This window comes from Colobus angolensis, unplaced genomic scaffold (genome assembly GCF_000951035.1).
Source record: "Colobus angolensis palliatus isolate OR3802 unplaced genomic scaffold, Cang.pa_1.0 Scaffold10, whole genome shotgun sequence".
Classification (NCBI taxonomy): Eukaryota; Metazoa; Chordata; class Mammalia; order Primates; family Cercopithecidae; genus Colobus; species Colobus angolensis.
The window spans coordinates 12,088,444-12,102,624 of NW_012110919.1; the positions used below are offsets into that span (position 1 = coordinate 12,088,444).

The window sequence follows — 14,181 nt, forward strand, 5'->3', positions numbered from 1 at the left end:
TTGTGATTCTAATCCAGCGCTCTTTCCTTAAACCGTAGAAACTCCTGGTTGAAGGAGGAGATGTATATAGTTCATAAGCTTGTAAGCATGAAAGACAGATCATTCTTCGTGTACTTATTGAGCTCCTATTGTGTGTCAGACACTGGAAATATCAAAGGATCCCACTTAAATAGGTTAAAAGGTACTGATTTAGCACAGTGTTATCTGCTATTTGTATTTGATAAAAAGACTAGAAAAAACACTGTGGAAACACAGAGGAAGAAGCGATTAAGTCACTCTGGGGAATTTGAGGATGGACTCACCATGAAGATGACATTGAACTGGGCCATGAAGGATGAATGGTAGTGGTGGGGAGGGATTCTCCAGGGAGAGAAGCAGTAAGGTTATTCTAGGGAAAAGGGATTATGGCAATCAAAGAATACAGTGTCTGTGGGGAATAGCAACAGGTGTAACCAGGGCATGAGACATATAGGAAGTAATGGTGGGAAATGATGCTGGAAATGTAGACTGAAGTCAGGTTGCAGAGGGCTTTGAATGTCAAATACTGTATTTGGCCTGATCATCCCAGACCTGTTGGCAAGGGAATGGCATGATTATATTTGTTGTATTTTAGAAAGAAAATGCCAATGGCTAAGGTAGGTTGGATTGGAACCAAGGAGAGTTTGGAAGCCATTATAATAGTTTAGGAGAAAGAATTGGTTGCAGCCCCTAATTCTGTGTTGAGGAGAAGTATAGAGGTAACATTGGTGAGCTTTAAGGACTGGTTGGATGTGGAGACACTCCAGTTGGTTTTTAAATGCACACGCTAATTTTCTAACATTGGTGCACACACACATACTTCTTATTTTGGCTTCACCAGACTCAGCCTAATTCTCCCTGACTATTTAAGTCAGCCACTGATTTATTTTTCTATCTTCAGAAAAAAAAGAAAAAATTATAGGTCTGTGATCTTATGGATTCTTTCTGTATGATTTGATTTTGATGATCCCATAGGATTCTTCAGGCTAAGGAATGCTGACTGTGCAAACAAATTTTTGAAGACTTGGATACTCTGATTATATTTATGTGCTGCAGATACCTACTATTTGGAATGGTTGTTGCTACTTGAAAGCCCACCTACTAAGCACTTTGGGGAAATTATTCCCAGCCAGTGACCTCCGATAAGGAAACATTAGCAGTTCAACCTATCCTCTCTCCATTTCAGGTCTCCTGCTGAATGCTGAAGGATAATTAGGATTTTAGAATGTAGTAAGGGACCGTACTTTAATGCGTGTGTCAGTCCTATACTTTTCTAGAATATTCTTTCCCTCTATAGTATTATTCTGGCAATTAAGGACTACTCCTCTTGGCCTTAAAATGTAATTAGAGGCTGGGTGCGGTGGTTCATGCCTGTAATCCTAGCACTTTGGGAGGCTGAGGCAGGCGGATTGCCTGAGCTCAGGAGTTCAAGACTAGCCTGGGCAGCACGGTGAAACCCTGTCTCTACTAAAATACAGAAAATTAGCCAGGTGTGGTGGCATGCAGCTGTGGTCCCACTGGGTGTGGTGATGTGCACCTGTGGTCCCAGCTGCTTGGGAGGCTGAGGCAGGAGAATAGCTTAAACCCGGGAGGCAGAGGTTGCAGTGAACTGAGATCACACTATTGCACTCCAACCTGGATGACAGAGTGAGACTCTGTCTCAGAAAAAAAAAAAAAAAAAGGTAATTGTAGGGTCAGAGTTGAGAAACATAAATCAACAAATACAAATTATTTTCTCCTTAATTTGTAAGCATTAGGAATTCATTTTTTGAATTCCTAATTCAAAAATTCATAAAAGGTTTACATTTAATCTCTGAGGTAAAAGAGTTTCTGCTTCACTTGGACTTGTGTCATTCCCACCTCATCCAAATTCATGTAACATGGTGGGAAGGGTCCCCTAAGTCTTATACATTTAATCTAAAAGCATTCTTGGGGGACCCCCTCCTATGTTCAAATCAATGTCTCCATATAAAATGAAGCTCTGAGGCTGTTCCAGTTGTTCCTACACTGTCTTTGCCACTGGGGTGAGCGCTTTTAGCCTTGCCAAGCTCCAAGTGCCCCAATGTACATAAAACTTACACTATGGGTGCTGCAAAGGCCCGGAAAGATAGGTGGAGCCATTGGAGTCAACTCTGGTACACGGTGGGGTTTAGTTATTTTAGACACTGGCTTTCAGAAGTTAGATGGAAGAGACACAGACTTTTCCTTATGCAGATTATAATTTAGTTTTCGAAACCATTAATTGGCAGAAAGTTATTTAAAAGTCCCAATTCTCATACCTCCATTAAAAGATTCTGATGTCAAAAATGGAATTATGTGGCCAATTACCCTCTTGGTGGTCTGGAAAATAGGTATGTTTTCACTTTTTAGCCTTGGGCTAGTTACAGAAGGTGGAATCCACTTCCCATGAACTGTGTCTACCCTGATGTTGAAAGACTGAGCTTGAAGAATCCTTGTCTTTTAGCCTTTACAAAGCCCTGTCAACAAGCTTCTTTGAAACAAAGTTCCTGAAAAAGCTATCTTTTTTCTTTTCAAATAAGTGGCAGATATAGATACCTAATTCAGTTTATCTTGTAGTCAGGAAAAAGGCATTAAATCATGCTGTTGTAGAATTTTAGCCAGATTCTTTTGGCCATTCAAATGGCCATCCAACAAATACTGATTGAGAACCTGTTATATGTTAAGTACTACACCAGTTCTACACCAGTGAGCAAGACACAATTGCTGATATCATCCCAAGTTAAATTGATTTGTATAAACAGTATGTACATTACAAAAATTAATGTTGTTGCCATCTGAAATGGGAGGCATTTTCTGTCATTTTTTTTTTGAGTAGAGAGGAATAAAGAGACCAAACTAAGAATTAATGGCATTTGAGTTAATAACTGGAATACCTATTTTTATTGATCAATTATCATATAGATGTGCAGCTACTTAATCCACTAGATAATTTGTATTTCTGCAGTATTATCCTTTTCATGCATCATTATAACCCTATGTATTCAAGGTATCAACCCGTTTCATCAACAGTATTAATCTCAATTCATTTAGGAGCTTTAAATAATATTCCCTTAATAAGTATATTCTTTGATATGCTGCCCATGCTTTTGTGGTGTCAGAAGCTGTTAATGCAGATAAAAGCAAACATTCAGTTAAAGAACCTTCTCATATATTAATTCGATTTCAAATTATTGGTGCATTTATATTTCCTGAATGGCTTTGGTTATGACAAACATCTAACTAGGCTAATTCAGAGCTTTGAGGCTAAAGTCCAGCCTCATGGATTGGTTTAATCTAAAGAACATTAAAATAGTAGAACATTTTCTATCTTGGCAAGAATCATAGTGTTGAAATTTCAAGAAGAAGATTTAAATTTGTCCATGAGACTGTAAACTTCTTGAAGGCAAGGACTCATCTCTGTAGCCCTGATGCATAATTGATGTTCTTCAAATGTTTGCTGATTTGAGTTGAACTGAGGAGAATAACAAAACAGCATTTGAGACTCGAAGTCTCCCAGGTTTTCCTGATATAATTTACAATGACTTCCCTGGCAAACTATCCTTTCTTCTTCGTTTAAAAAATTTCACTTTATTATGTTCATCTTTGATGTAGAACATTTTTTATGGCCTTCTGCTGTGACTCATTTTGGTGCTGAGTTATCTGCTTCCTTGGAGCCCAGCCCTTCCTTTTAAACTGTGGTATTCAGGCTCCCCAAAGTCAGCTTGCCTGCGGGTAGAGATCATAGCAAAATGTGCAAATGATATTCCAACTTCTAGGTAAAAACAGACAACTAAAATTAAAAACTCTATATCATGTAAGTCACCTGAAGAAAAAACCCACAAAAAAACAGAAAACAAAACCCAAGGGCGTTTGTATATTCCTGTTAACTCTTGACTGGCTAAAGGGAGTTATCTTTTCTGCGGTGATTAAAAAGTAAAAAAGGTGACCTAAGACAATCTCCCCAACTTACGAAAAGTTCTGAAGTTTACTGTGGAGTCCAAGTAAACTGGCATTTAACTTCAGAAGCTACATTCCTATATAATGTAATCATCACCACCAAATACAAATTAATTAATAGATATGGACAAAGTTTATAAGTTCAATATTAAAATAGAATGGGGGAAAAGGGAAGTAGGAAAATTTTAGAGTCCTCTACGCATCCTTCGTTTATCACCAAGAGATTTGCTCCTTTGCTTCTGTTAGTGTAAGTCAGATTTTCTCAATCTTCAGTGTGCTTGTGAATTATTATTATTGTTTTTCTCAAACACATATTTTGTCTTATAGGCGATTTAAGAGCTCTGAAAGGGACATGTTAACTATCTTCAGAAACTCACCTCTAACAGTATTTCTATACCTATATTATACAAGAAAACTAATGAAGATTGACAGTCAAATTCCTAGAGAGACCTTTGACCCTTCTCTGTCTTAAATTTTTCACTTCTGAAATAGAAAGCCAGGTCCCTGGTCATCTTATCCTGCACTTTGCACATAAAGAAGCTTAGGTCCAAAGCGCCATTACTGTTCCACATGATGACCTCTTGGAGGCACATCAGTAGGGCTGTCTGGACTGTGACATGCCATCAGACATCATTTAGGGGACTTCAAGTCTGGCTTCTTGCAGAGATGCTGTGGGATGCCTCAAAAACTTCCTGCATGGCTAGTGTAACTATGAGACTTTAGATCTTTGTTAAATACAAGCAAACATTAACAGCAGCTGTGGAGAGGGTAAGTTACCAATCCTCCCAAATTTCTCTTCCAGGCAGGGGGTTGTCCTGCCACTCTCAGAACTGGCTGTCATCTGCTGCTCTCTTGTCACACTGACACGGCCCCCTGGCTGGGCTGATTGGTCGCTGGCAATAACTGATATGGAATACTGATGTTCTCTCCGGCAGTTCCTTCCACTCTAAAGAGACTCCTTTCCATCCCTCTTCTTGCCTTGCCTAGCCCAGCCTAGTGTCCACCCTCCCCCGACCATGCCTCCCCTGCACCTGGGGAGGGGGAGGACCAGTCCTGGGCGTGATGCTCTGAGACGGCGGTGAAATCCACCAGGCTGCTTTCACTCCGGCTGGCTCTCGGGAGAGTCCTGTTCCAGACTTCTCAGGGTTTTTACAGCACAAACAACTGCATACGGCCCGAGGGGAGGCTGAAAAGGACTTGTGTGTGGTGGTTTTATTGCCTGTCATCACTTTGCTGGCCTCCTCCCGACTGGTGCCTGGAGGTTCACAGTGGATTTCTTTCTGCTGGAGACACCAAGGCGCTGAGGAAGGATCCCTTCTCCTTCTGTTGACTCTTTCTATTTTTATGGTAAGTGCTTACATTGAATGAGCTGCTCTGCTGCTGCAGTGAACTGAACCGTTTGTTCCCCCTCTACCCAGCTAAGCTTAGTGACCTTCCTTCTGCATTTCTTCTGTTTTCATGGATCTTGTCTGGGATGATCCAGCTTCAAAAATGCCAGGGATCATTTGCCTGGAGTGTTTGTCTTTTTATCTTTTTTCCATAAATGCGAGCTCTTCTGCTGTGATACGAATATAAGTGCTCTGTCTTTGTCCTTGAAGCAGCAGCCGGGGAAATGTGTTCACGATGGTAAACTGCAGCAGTGTGCAGGGAATCTGTGGAGGATGACTGACAAATTTGGGCAGGATGAATCCTCAGTGTGCTGGGGGCAAACTCACTCAAAATCAGAAGGGCCGGGGGTGACCTGACCACATAGCAAACTCTTCCATCTTTCTGGGTGAGGATGAGCACACACGTGTGAGTTATGTTGAGTCTGCTGTGGGCAGCTGTGCTTTCTGCACCTGCCTGAGTGGGTCCAGGATGACCCTATATCTTGTGGGGTTTACAACTTGGGCAGAAACATTCTCAGCAGGAGGAATCCTGTGCTGGCAGACGGAGTAGACTGCATGACCTCATTGCTTCTTTTCCTTCCGAGTCTCAGGATACCCAGTTCTGCAAACCATATTTTGCAGGCTCTTCAGAGAGTGGTAGGGCAGTGATGACAGGAACATTTTTGAGTTGGCAACATAGTTTTGTCCTCCTGCTAGGAGATAAAATACTTTGAGGTTATTAGAATGGTTAGACTTTTCTAGGAGAACATAAGCAGTTTCTGACGAAGACTATGGATGTGGCAGATTGTTTATTCCAGGGCATTACTCTTACAATAGTGCTCTAATTTTTCACCTGGTCTCCTGAGGTTTGCTGCAAAGAGCACCACAACTTCAAGTCTATTACTGGCAGCTTCTTGACGCCCAAAGGAAACCAAGAACATTTTAGGAGTTTCACTCCTCTCTTAACAGGGATTTTTTTTTGTAGCAGGTGTGTCGAACTATTTTGGTCAAAGCATCATTCCAAAGAATAGCTTCACAGTTGTAATTATATTGTTATTTTCAAGTCTTGGACTGGAGGTGGGTTATCTTATTTGTGTAGGTTTTCCAATTCTGGTCCATTTCACTCTAGAGAGGGTTCTTGCTAAATGTAATTCAATCTCTGATTCATAAGATACTGAACTAATACAATGTGATTTTTTTGATGAGTGAGGGGGTAAAACCTGGGGTGAAATTTCCAGTCTTTCCTCCTGCTGATTGGGAGTTTGGAATGTAAAGTTCCCTAACTGTCTTGCTCATTTTCACTACTTTTATATTCACTGTTCATGTGGATTTTTCTTAAAATAGTGGTGATGGCATCAGACATATGCCTTTACCCTCTTCTGTGGGTCCAAAGTAGATGCGTTTGTTGTTCTGTTTTTGTTTGTTTTCTATTTCAGTGAAGGGTTCCTTGCATGTGTAAAAGCATCCATTTAAATAAAAAGCAAGAATCTGTAGATGTTTACATGTTAGCACTGTTCAAGAGTAAAACCAGCATAGAGGTTAACAACAACAACAACAACAACAAAAGTTCAAAACAATTTTTAAAATATTATCAGCTTGGCTTAGCTGTTCTAATACCCACTCTTCCCTACACTCGACTGTGGTTCGTGGCAATACTGTATTGTAATTTGACTGTCAGACTTCTCTGCTTCCTCTTTCATTCTTTAATGTTTAGCTGTTTACTTTCATCCATAATGGTGTGTTCTTACTTTGCTTAATCTTTTTTTCTCTTTTTCTAATTGAAAGGATTTTATATAGTGCCTGGCAACTCAACTGAAGATACTCATTAAGATGGAAAGAGTTAGAATTAGCTTGGGTGTCATGGAAATAGACTCAGTATTTCTCATTGCAGGCAATTTCAGAATCATTTAGAACATATTTCATTTTAATTAGTAGCAACTTTAGCCTTGAGAAAAAACATTATTTAGGTTTACTTTATTTTGCTAAGCAGATTGTTTACCTATGCAATCAGAATTGTATATATATGTGCAATTATTTGTGTATGTGCATATATATATGCACATATACAAGCATGTACACTAATGTACTGTTGTTTGTCCTGTGTCAATTGTATATACTTAAAAAAAATAGTTGTAGCATGCCCATTTAGAGAACAGAAGGAAAATTCCTCAGATATTACTTTAACTGGCTTTTTTTTTTTTTTTTGGTAAGGATTTCCCCACTTCCTAGACCCCATTTCCAGAAAATGCCTTTAAGAATTTCTTTGAATTGCGAGACTGCATTCTTCAGCATTTCCTTGTCTCACAGCATGGTGTAATGTTAATTCCTTTGCAGGGTCTCTGAAAGCAGCGTAGAAAACTACTGCAGGAAAAATTGATAAAAGCTGTACTGAGTGGAGCCTGTAGCCTCTTGGTGTGATGAAGTCACTGCAACATTTTCTATGTATTTATTTTGCTGCTATGCATTGCAACTGATTTTGCTTGCAGACTTAGCAAGTTGAAGTTATTTAAAATGGGTCTGGAAACACCTAGATTGGTGTAGATTCAGTTACTCTCTTTTTTTTTTTTTGACACTCTTTAATTACAGCTATCATCAAAACTGTGCTTTCACTATTTCTTTTGGTGATGGTTTAATTTGAAACTTGCAGCTTAAATTATGAACCAAGTCTCCATTTTAAAATCCTCTTGCCTTCTGCTTTCTCTCTTCTTCGCTTTTGCCATTTTGTGTATGTGAACATGCCTACATGTACACAGACAAACTCAGACAGTGAAAAGTGTATGACAATTAATGAAGAGTTGATTACAGCTTTTCTTTTAGTAACCCAACTCCAAATATTCAAAATATAATCATGTAACTGAGGGAGGAAATTGTTTCTGTTAATATAAATATAACCTCATACTTCTGCAGGCATTCTTGTCATCGAAACTGTTTTCCATAGTTGATTACCAGGACCAGAAATAGAATCTATTTTGCATTTTAGTTAATGACATTCTGGATCTGTCTACGTTGGACTGCCCTCAAACCTTGATATGTTTACTGTCTAAAAGGTCTTTGTGTTAAGAGGGGGAGTTTATGGGTATTATAAAGTAAAATCATTTGATTATGTGATACAGCCTTTCTTTGGTAACTGAATGAATCATATCATTAGGATGTTGGCTGAATTTTTATGTTGCTTTTCCCAATATTATTAAGCCAATATAATCCTTCTTACCATCTCTTTGAGCCCCTTTTACAGAGCACAAAGAGTTATGTGTGACTCCCACATGAGGCTTCTTAGAGGGAAGACTGTTCTTCAGCAGAGATTCAGAACTACTTCTAGCACCAGCTCTGGTGATCTACTTTAAAGGAACTTGCAATTCAATTGGCAACTCAGGAAGATTGTAAAAAATAGGAGAAATGCTTCATGAACTGTGTTGAATACTGTATTTTTGATCTGTGCCTTCCTACTAAATTCATTTAGGACTGTCGTTACGAGATCAGTTTTGCAGGGAAAAAAACATGTCCTCAGTAGCATGATAATCTATGCAGACTGTCATAAATGTTTATGTTGCAAGTTATACTTCTTAGGAGGTAGAGGGAGATGGCAGAATTTTGGAGGAGAACCAAATCACAGCCCCAAAATAATGCAAGACGAAAGGGGAACGTTCTTCCTATGTTTAGCATTTAATTCTCCAGTCAGGCTGTTTGCTCTTAAGTCTGAAGAGCAAAGAAATGTAAAAACACACAATGACAGGTTTTGTGGGCTTTTTCTCTAATAGAAATCTTTAACCCTTAATTAGGCATCTGCTGACTGACCTTTTGGTGTATGTGAGCCAGCAGCCATTCTTATAGAAAGCAGACATAATGTAATACAATAGGAATTCAGTTACTTACATCTTTCCTGTTGGTCCCCCACGGGGGACCTCCTGTGAGTGTCAGAGAGGGAATGAGTGTCTGGAGACCATCAGAGACCACAGCCAGTCACAGAGAGATATCTTCAAGCTCCTTGGATTCCAGTTCAACCCCCACCACTAACTGGCTGTGTGACTCAAATTCTATATCTGCTACATGAAGCTTGGACCAGATAATCTCAGAGGACTGTAACCCAGCCATTAAAAATTTTGAAGTATTAATTCACTTCTGTTTGCTACTAGATGAATGATTGTTTCTAAGACAATTAATCCATATTAGACATTCCTCAAGGGAGTAGGCTGTACCTTCCTTTGACCCTGCAAAGCCCCTAGAACTGTGACAGTGACATGAACATCAGAGTTACTCAGAAAAGTATGATCATGGTACCCTTCCTGAACAGGGCAAATATGTATGTGATGACTATCTGCTTATCCTGGCACATTTTGGGAAGTCTCTTGTGGTTATCAAAAGGGACGTTGGCCAGGCGCAGTGGTTCATGCCTGTAATCCCAGAACTTTGGGAGGCTGAGGTGGGCGGATAACGAGGTCAAAACATGGAGACCATCCTGGCCAACATGGTGAAACCCCATCTTACTAAAAATACAAAAATTAGCTGGGCATGGTGGCGTGCACCTGTAATCCCAGCTACTCGGGAGGCTGAGGTAAAAGAATCACTTGAATCCGAGAGGTGGAGGTTGCAGTGAGCTGAGATTGTGCCACTGCACTCCAGCCTGGTGACAGAGCAAGACTCCGTCTCAGACAAAAAAAAAAAAAAGGGACCTTAAGGAGCAACTTACCTGTTTTCTCATTCCATAGAAGTTAAGGAAGTGATGTGACTTCCCCAGGGCTGGAGACTCACATAGCACCTGGGCAGGATGACTTTAGTGCAAGGTGCATTCATTTACTCAGAACCCTGCTCCATTCCCAGTGTGGGGCCCCTTCCAGGATACACAGCTGACACTGTGTCATTCATTGTTCACAAATCTGCTTTGTGGCATCTGTCTTACTGGTGTCCATTATTTCTGGGTTCATTTCATGCAGATTACGTGGCTGTACCCGTCAGAGTGAGTCATATCAAGCAAATGTTTATGGTAATTTGTTTATGCTTGTGTGGAAATGCATTTTTTTATGTTGAAATTCTGCTTTTCCTATAAACATTTAAAGAATTTTACAAAAACTATGCATAGTTTTTCCCCTTTGCTTAAACTATTTAAATGATCATTGATTTCTATATAGAGGGGGTGATGTTAGGGAATTAATTCCTTCATCCATTCACTCATTTACCTGTTAACTTACTGAGCACCTATTGTGTCCACCCTAATGCCAAGCAGTAGAGATCTAGTGGTGAGACAGCCAGACATGGCCACTCCTCTTGAGGAGTTCAGAGTCTACTTATACTTCATGGAGTTGGTTGTCTTTTCATTGTCAGTCAGTGTTCTATTTAGTGATTCACAGTTTCTCAAAGAATCTGGTTGAAAACTAGTTTGCTTGGGCAGGTTTTTTCCCTGTGGTTATTCCATTGAGAAATTCTTTTCATAGAAGGGCACCTTTGCTGTCATTGTGACATATATCTTCCAATTTTCCAAGACATTATTTTTAGCTTCTGATTTTGTGACCTGACTCAACAGAAGAGACAAATTAGCTAAACTTGTTTATACTATTGTTGTGATTCATGAAATGACAATTCATGTCTTTGATAAAACTTACCTGTTTCCTGGAATCTTGAACTGACAGCCTGGATAGCACAGTGTCCATGGAACAAATCACAGATTAAATACCACACTCCTTGACCTTGCGTATCAGGCCCATAACATTGTACAGCCCTTGCTTCCTTGTTCTATGTCTGGTTCTGAAGTTCCATGGAATGCTCTAGGAGTACCAAAACCATTTGCAATACTCAGAAATTTACAGTGCTCTCACTTGCCTCAGTGCCTTTGCACATACTATTTCCTCTCCTCTCTTCAGGCTAAACTTTCAAAGCAAATTCGATGTCATCTCCCTTGAAAGTGTTTCGACACTTGCCATCCTTATTGACTTCTTTTGCCCAGAGCTGAGCTAGGTGTACCATCTCTATTGTTCTGTATCCCTCAGGATCTTATAGACTGTTTGTCTACCTGCCTCTCTCTCTCTCTCTCAAACACTTTTTGTTTCTTAATGGCAGGGACTATATGTTCTGTACCTCAAGTCTTGGTTTGGTGACTACTGTAGAGCAGAGAACCAATAATCCTTGAACAAACAGATGGGAATCACCATCTAAAACCTATGGTGCTATCGTTGGCAGCTACTGTTGTATGTGGAGAGTTTAATTTTTCAAACCAATGTGACTATGAATTATATACTGAGAAGGATAAAGAGATTGGCAGACATCCTGATGGTAGTCCATCAGAAATTCTATTCAAAACCCCAGGAAATGTTTCTGCTTTCAAATGAGTTTCAGTAAAGTAAACAATGAAAACTTATTAAGTGCCTTCTATAAGCAGAGCATTGCATTGGGTACCAAGGAATGAAAGATTTTTTTTAAAAAAAGCACAATATCTGTCCTCCAGAAAGCCACAAACTAGTGAGGGTTTGTCCCATGTGTAAATGACTGGTAATGAGGCTGACTGCTATAAACAGAGACTGCATACTTGCAGATAAGGCAGGGGGTAGAAAGGGCATTCTAGAGAGAGGCGCTGGCTTGAGAAGGAACTTAAAGTTATGGTGGTTGTGTCAGCAATCAGGTGGCTTTGATGGAACAGGAGCTGGGGGACGGGGTGGGGGGAAGGTGGAAAATGCAAGGAAAGATGAGGAACCTTATGTGGGGAGACGGGAATGGTATCAGAAGCTCTAAATGCTGTTTATTATTTTTGAAAGTTGGAGAATAGTTAATAGGGTCTGGAAAATGCCAAATGGAAATTTGTTTGGAATCACTCCTCAGGTTTAATTAAATCAAAAGTCTGTATTCCGCAGGGAAGGAGAGCAGTTGCGCAGTACATAACTGCATAACATGTTTTTTTCTCACCTATCCCTTTTACCCTTGAGGGTACGCTTTGACATTCAATGTCATCACAAGGAAATGAAGCCAGGAAGTCTAACTTAAATCAGTCAGTTTAGACCTGAAGGGAGTTTAGCATTGAGATCAGTGAGGTGCCTGTTAACAAACTGTCCAGTGTGTGGGAAACCCGACGGGTCTTTGGTGCTGTATTTCTACAGTAAAAATTTAGGTTTTTTTCCCTTTGACAAATAACTTTGTGCTATTTACAGGGAATACAGTTGTTTTATGAACCAGTGAGATATGTGTGTGTAAGTTTGTTTCATGTAGGTGAAAAAATGCTTGGAAAATTCTGTCTGTAATAGATTCAGTTCATCCTCAAAATATTTGATTTCTGCTTACCTTGTCCCTCCTTTTTCCTAAAACAATGAGTGAACATATTCTCAGGGAATGGTAAGTTGGTAGGTTTTCTGCAACTCAGAATTAGATCTGGCCAGATGACTCTCCACCTTGAAATTGATCTACAAAGATTGAAGAATTTAGAGGAAAATCTCTAGATATATTGACCACAGCATGAAAGCAAATAAATTTTGCTTGTGGAGTGAGAGATGATGTGGTAGAAAAGAAGCTGCTTTCATTCATTCATTTATTCATTCACTTGCTCACTCCACAAATATTTATTGAGCACTTACTATGTTTCAGGGGCAAGAAACAATAGTGGACAAAACAGTCAACTTCCTGCCTTCACGGAGCTGACATTCTGGTCAGAGTGGGAGGAGGAGACAGACAAACATGTTAGCAAATATGAAGCATGTCAGATGGTGATAAGTGCTATGGAGGGGAAAAAAATGAAGAATGCTTTGGCTGCTATTATCTTCACTTTTGGCTCTCTTTAAAGTTATTTAACTTATGCATTATGTTTAGGTTATTTTCTTCTCTCCACTCATTGTTTTTAGCTGCCTATTTTTATATTTACTTTCTGACAATTCTATGATAAACCACCATCTTGAGGGTTTTTTTTTTCCTCCTAGATAAAAGCAGCTTTTGAAATAATTGGAGTACTGTAAACAAAAGTTATAATGAAGCATTTAGTTTTTGAATTGATTTAAAGAAAAGTACTGTGGACATCAAAGCCCATTAGTATTTTTCTCATGAGAAAAGTTGTCAGAATTTAGAGGAACATGGGATGGAAATGGATCTGTACCTCACTTGACTCTGACAGGAGCGGTTTGGGGTGTTCTGAGAGGATGGGAGCTTGGAGTATAGGGAACTCCAACCCCAGGAACAGAGAAATGGTGGGATCACCCACGAGCATAGCTCATTCAGAGAAGTGATGGGAGTGGATTAGAAAGTGAACATGTAAAAATTGAACAAGGAATTTCCCTTTGGGAGGAAGGGAGGTAGGGAGGATAAAACCAGTGAGATAAATGTCGGTGAATAAACAACATTTACAGAAGCAAGTTCTGCCCAATGTAGGACATCTGTATGAGCTGGTTAGTGGAAATGGTGCCTTGAGATAAAAATCAATATTTAGGGATTTCCCAACATTCCCATCCTATATTTTGTGGGATCTTTAATTCAGCATTAGTGTTCCATTTTACTGCAAGCAAGCCTTTAGTCAATACTTTCTACCTTGCTTCTAAAATAATTAGGATTTAAAGGAAAATGTCTCCTAGCGGTGGAGTGCCTGGGCTCTGGGGCAGACATTGTACCCATCCTTACTATGCCACTTACTCACCTTTGGACCTTGGGCAAGTTAGCTGGTCTCCTTGTGCATCATTGCCCTCGATTATAAAAATGAGATTAACTAATAACTCCTACCTCAGAGTTGTTATGAGTGATAAGTGAAATAGTCCATGGAGAGCCCTTAGCACAGTGCCTGCAAGATGATTGCATTATCTCACAATTGTTAACCTGTTATTATCATTATTTGTCTCTCTGGTGTTAGTGGTTTAGAGAAGTTCTCATATGTATATAT

At 39.7% G+C, this 14,181-nt stretch overlaps 1 protein-coding gene across 3 annotated transcripts in view; it reads left to right on the forward strand.

The window, feature by feature from the left end:
* The window catches only part of ANO4 (anoctamin 4), a 405,598-nt gene that overhangs the window by 74,382 nt on the left and 317,035 nt on the right, over window positions 1-14,181 (forward strand). For 2 of the 3 annotated variants that reach the window (XM_011934750.1, XM_011934766.1), the window contains exon 1: window positions 4,891-5,322. The exons of the other annotated variant lie outside the window; for it this stretch is intronic. The gene's annotated coding sequence lies outside the window, so the exon portion shown is untranslated. Of the gene's footprint in view, window positions 1-4,890; window positions 5,323-14,181 lie in introns of those variants that run through there. 3 annotated transcript variants of the gene reach the window in all.